Below are 6000 nucleotides of genomic sequence, written 5' to 3' on the forward strand. Positions count from 1 at the left end.
AATCTAGAATGGCCAAATTTCATGTGTGTTGCCATTTGCTTAGTGCTAGAACACTACCAGAGTCTTTTTGTCTTGATTGTTGGCCACGTTTTGACATTCATGGCCCAAACTGACAGACTAGATCTAACAGGTTTGTCACTGCTATTCTCTACCTTAAAAGGATTGGAAAACAGTACAAAATACTCAAAACATTGCCTACTACTGACTACCCTACCACAAATAAAGCTTTTTTGATATTCTTAGCTTGCATGTTACATATATGCAGCAATTTTCCTGTTCAACTACTTAATGACTGTGATTCAAATGAGAGTGAAAGAAAATGTATGTTGGACAGAAAGTTTCAGCCCTAGAAATCTGTTAACCACTGGTAAAACTTGAGCACAGACAATTTTTATGGAATGGCAATTATTTTTCCCATGGAGGAAAAAGGTTTAGACCTGTCCAGGTGCTAATGGTGAGCTACAGAACAATAAAAACATGCTCAGATGGCTGTAGAGGCAATGTTGGTTAATATGTGAAGGGCTGCTGAATGGTGTAATTACTGAAACATATCCTGATCCTGACCCATCTTTAGTGGTTTTGATATTTGCACTGCCTGATCAAGAAAAATGTCTAGTATGCATTTGTGTACAAATTACACGATTGTTATGGTCACCTAGTCATGTACCTCTTCAGTTCATTTTCACATGATATTTCTCTTTATCATCCTTCTGAACTAATGGAACTGACTGCATTAGTCATTTATAATATAAAAGAGTGCTGCGGGCAGCACAGTTGCGTGGTGGGTAGTGCTGTCGCCTCACACAAGGAGGGCCTGGTTTCGATTCCCCGGTGACCAGGGTCCTCTCTGTGTGGAGTTTGCATGTTCTCCCTGTGTCTGCGTGGGTTTCCTCCGGGTTCTCTGGTTTCCTCCCAGACATGCAGTCAGGCCAATTGGACATGCTACATTGCCCCTGGGTGTGAGTGACTGTCTGTCTGCCCTGCGATGGACTGGCAACCTGTCCGGGGTGTATCCTGCCTTCCGCCCGATGACCGCTGGGATAGGCTCCAGCACCTAGGAGGGAGAAGTGGCTTAGAAAATGGATGGGTGGATGGATGGATGCATGGATAGAGAGTATTGCTGTCTGAGGTTAGCACACACAAGATGCTCGTTCTGTGAATTATGCCTTCTAAGCAATTTTATGACAACACATACTTTTATCAAATGAAAGGCCTATTAAAATTGCACTTTGAATATCATTCAAATTCAGGCTTGTGTGCAGAATATGCACATTGTTTATTAATGTATGGATGAATATATTTATTTTATATTTATTTTATATTTCACACTGTGGAAATGTGGAAAAAACCTTTTTTTCAATATAGTGTATATGTAAATGAGGTCTGTTCTGGTTGACTGCCATGTAATAAGCCTTATTAATGAGCAGTTCAGACTGTATTAGTCTTTAACTTCAACATAAATGGGTGGGGCTAACTAGCTATAGACTGAATGGGTGGAACAATGTAAATGCATTTTTTTGGGTTTTTGTGACATCACAAAAATAAAATATTCAAATATGGACTGTTTGCAGCTTAATTGTCATAAATGGACTGAATGAACTGTGAAGTTACTGGTAATATTTGACACTTTAGTAATGTGTACACATTACATTAAAATATTATATAATAGAAAATGGGATTTTCCATGATATATGCCATTTTAATCTTCTCTCTAGGTAAAATCATATATATTTATGCGTACGACTGCATCATCTCAGATTTCAGCAGTCCTGCCGAGATAACATGCGAACGAATCATGTTCTCCCTCTCTTGGCTTTTCATCTTCCCTTAATTCATCACTGAAGAGGCCGGGCTGTCGTTCCGGAACTCCTTCCCTTTCTATTTTTTATGTCCATCATAAAACCCTGTTTAGCCATTCTGCTTGCGAGATGTGGCTCTGATGTCGTGCCGCATTGTTACGATGGTGTCTATAACGACTACATTAGTCAAGGCACCTGAGTCATTTTCTCCACCTCCTAGGTGCCCATTCCCCTCAGCTGTTAGAGTGTAAAGGTATTTGCTCTCCACACCCCCTCAATATATTTTCTTTGAGCCATTTGCTGCTCCTTGGGAGGTCTGCTATAATGTTATAAGGCTACACTAGCTGGAATGGCTACACTAAATGACTATTTCTGTCTTGGTTCGGCGGTAGTTTGCGACACTCTTGCGTATTCAATCAGCCCAAAGTTGGTCCCATAACCTCCGTCTGAGATTGCTTGCGCTCTCCAGATAGCCAAACTTGTGATTTCATTTCAGATGTCCACACTTCTCTACCTGGAATGAGCTCCGTGCAGGCAGCCGTGATGGTGGTGTGCCATCGTGCTTAATTGATTGTAAAAGCTTAAAGGAGGTTTGAGGAGGGAGATGAGAAAGCTGCTGGGGCATCATTAAAGGATTTAGGCCGTCACATTCCAGGAGACAGATGGCCGCCGTAAAAGAGACTGAGACAGTTGTGGGCTATGATGTGTGGAAGCGTGATGATTGCGAGAAAAGAGAGAGAGAAATGATAGCGGATGGAAGACAGCTCCACCTGGAATCCCTTCAAAGAGCAGAAACCATGGATTTCTAAAAGGGTTGCACAGCGAATTGTCTTTTATCACTACTGTGATATGATAACGTTAAAATTGACAGAATAACATTATTTGTGAAAAGTTTGTTTGACTCTGTCATACCTATATAAGTTTGTTGGACATTCCTTTTCAAAACTATGGGCATTAATATGGAGCTACCCTCCCTTGGCAGCCACAACAGCTTTCAACAAGATTTTCTGAGGTCGGGCACTGGTATTGGACAAAAAAGATCTGGCTCAGTGTCCCAGTTCATCCCAAAAGTGGTCAGTGGGGTTGTGGTGAGGGCTCTTTGCAGGCCACTGGAGTTCCTCCACACCAAAGCTATGGACCTTGCTTTGTTCAAAGGGCCCAGTCATGCTGGAACAGGAAAGGGCCTTCCCCAAAATCTGCCACAAAGTTGGCATTAACATTCCTTTACTGGATCTAAGGGGCTAAGCCCAAACCCCCAGAGCCTTTAACCATGATCTCTCCCCACTCAACTTCACTGTTGGCATGTACAATACAGAAGCTATTGGTTGCCTAACACCCACCAAACCCAGATTCATCCATCAGACTGCCAAATAGTGAAGCATGATCCATCACTCCAGAGAACACTGACTCAGAGTCCCGTGGCGGTGTGTTTTACACCACTCCAGTTGACGCTTGGCATTGTACACAGCGATATTAGGTTTGTGTACTGTTGCTTGGCCATGACCATTTCATAAAGCTCTTTATTAAAGTTCTTGCATTCATGTTGCTTCTAGGGACAGTTTGGAATTCTATAGTGAGCGAAACAATATTGGACAGGCATTTTTTATGCTTTATGCACTACAGCACTTGGAGGACCTGCTCTGTGAATTTGCATTATCTAATATTTCATGACTGAGCTGTTGTTGCTCCTAAGTGCATTAATTTAACAATAATAGCACTTACAGTTGACCAGGGTAGATCTAGTAGGGCAGAAATTTCAGGAGATGAGCTTTAATAAAATAGGCATCTTTTGTCGAAATTAAAATCACTTAAAATCACTGAGCCATTCAGTACAACTCATTCTTATGGCAAAGTTTGTCTACCAAGATTGCATGGTTGTGTGATTTGATACACTGCTATTTGCTTGATTTGATACACTGTTAGCAATAGGTGTGGCTCAAACTCCTCTCAATAATTAGGAGGAATGTCCACATATTTTTGACCATACAGTGGACCTCATGAGCAGAGTCAAAGCACCATATTTAGATCGGCAGTGATACAAGTGCTTCACTGCACTGGCTTTAAACCCTGCTCTTCAATGTATAGAGTAAATAATTTAACCACTCAGCTATACAGCCTGAAAACATGTTTAACATGTGATCACTCTTCTCACTCTAAATGTTGTTGGCAAAATGCATAGACCACAAGCTAAAATGTATGAAGCAGTATTGGCTACTGGCACAACACATCTGCATCATAAGTAGCTTTTGGAGGCGGTAATCCAATATGTGCATTGTTTTCACAAGTCTACTAAGTAATCATTCCAGAGCAAATTACCTTCTATAGCCCTATTTGAGCTAGATTATTTTTACTGGAGGAGATTTACTGATGTAATTTGTGCATAATTTGACTGGATGATTCATACAGGATAAAAGTATAATGTATATAATTTTCTCAAATTACTCCAAATAGCCTGGATCCAAACATCCTTGCATGGGTGTTTAAGTCAGCTTCATGTAACAGGTGCCACAGGTCTGAAAATAATATGGCAATGCTTTTTTACCCTTATTTCTTTTTCTATTTCTTTCCTTCTACTGAGTTAACGTTCCTTGCTTTGTAAGTTTTCTTTTGATATAACAAGCAAATGATTGTTAATAATGTTGAAAAAAAGAGGAAAGAAAGAAAAAATTGGGGAAAGAAATAATAATAAAAAAAAATAATACAGCTCAAATAGGGCTTAAGCATTGCCAAACTGTTTAACCAGAGTAGGGTATACTTTTGTCTAGTCCTGCTAAATATCCAACCTGTTAGCCACCTTGACCATTTAAGGTGAGCTTAGCCCATCTGAAAGTAACTACCAGCAAAGTGGATGAAAAATGTTGATGAGTCATCACCATCTACTGCTACACAGGTTAGTTCTAGTATTAGCAGTTAGGAATTAGCTCATCTGAAGGGGCAGTGTGCAGTAGTCAAATGCAGTGACCAAAACACTTCTTTTAGCTATTGTGACTTGCTTTCTGATGTACATCTGTATGAGTCATTTATTTTTTGTGGCACTGAAAGTTTATTATATTATTATATTGTATATAAAGCATTTTTCCTTCCCACTGGTTCACCGAAAAATTCCTTTATTAACTCTAAAGATACTTAAATATCAAAATTACCTGAATGTACATTGCTGACAAGCACTAGCCTATTACATAATTGAGAGTTCTTCTGCATATAAACAAATGCTATGATTGCTTTTTTTTGTGAAGAGTTCAAAAGGTGATGTGAAGTAACTAACCCTAGTTAATATTTATGCTAGGTACAGGTGTTTTTTGCTCATTTTTCCAAAATCTCAGGAGAGAAATGAAGTTGACTGCCTCAACCCCTGGCCTATATTCATCTCTACCAATCATGAAATAACACTTCAGATGATGACAAAAGGATCTAGTTGACTTAATGTGTCATTCAGCATGCAACCAACAGATGGCTGTACATCTAAACTGAATTCAGTACCAAATGATTAAAATCCTTTGTTTTGATGGGCTACCATAATCTACTGCACTGAACTTTGCTCATTTTTAATGACTATTATAAATAAAAAATGAAATGATTTATTTTCACATTTGCATTTTAGCATGTTGTATTTTGTCACTGGTTTATAAAAGCTATAATGCTGTTGAATGCCATCAGATGTTGTCTGGCAGAGGAAATGAATGCATACATCAGGCACTGCATGAAGGGAGCATTAATTAAATCTCGCTGATGTTTGACAAACTCAAGTTGCAAGATGGTTCAATAATTCTGCTAACGAGAAGCTTGATAGCAATGTGTTTGATGGATGACACCCCCTCAATCATTGATTGCCTGTCTGTATTACTGCAAGCCCAACAGTCCAGGGATGGCAGGAAATAGTAATAGACAACTGTCCAGTGAAAACCAAGTATCTCCAAAATATGAACTTTACAGGAAAAGGCAAAAACACTCTTGCCTTTTAATGCAAGTCAATGTAAAGAGATTTTGTTCCAAATGATTTTAGAGCATTTCTATTGGTCCATTCATCATGAAATTTTTACACAGTATAAAGGAGTTGGTGTGTTAAAATGATGTAGAAAACTAAAAATCAACAAAAATGGAGATACATGGTTTTCATTGGGCAGCGACATGTTTTCAAGTTCAATGACATTTTACCCAATCTACAATAACAATTGACTGTACTTACTGTCCCATTGACCTC

Source organism: Pygocentrus nattereri, chromosome 21 (assembly GCF_015220715.1).
Source record: "Pygocentrus nattereri isolate fPygNat1 chromosome 21, fPygNat1.pri, whole genome shotgun sequence".
NCBI lineage: Eukaryota > Metazoa > Chordata > Actinopteri > Characiformes > Serrasalmidae > Pygocentrus > Pygocentrus nattereri.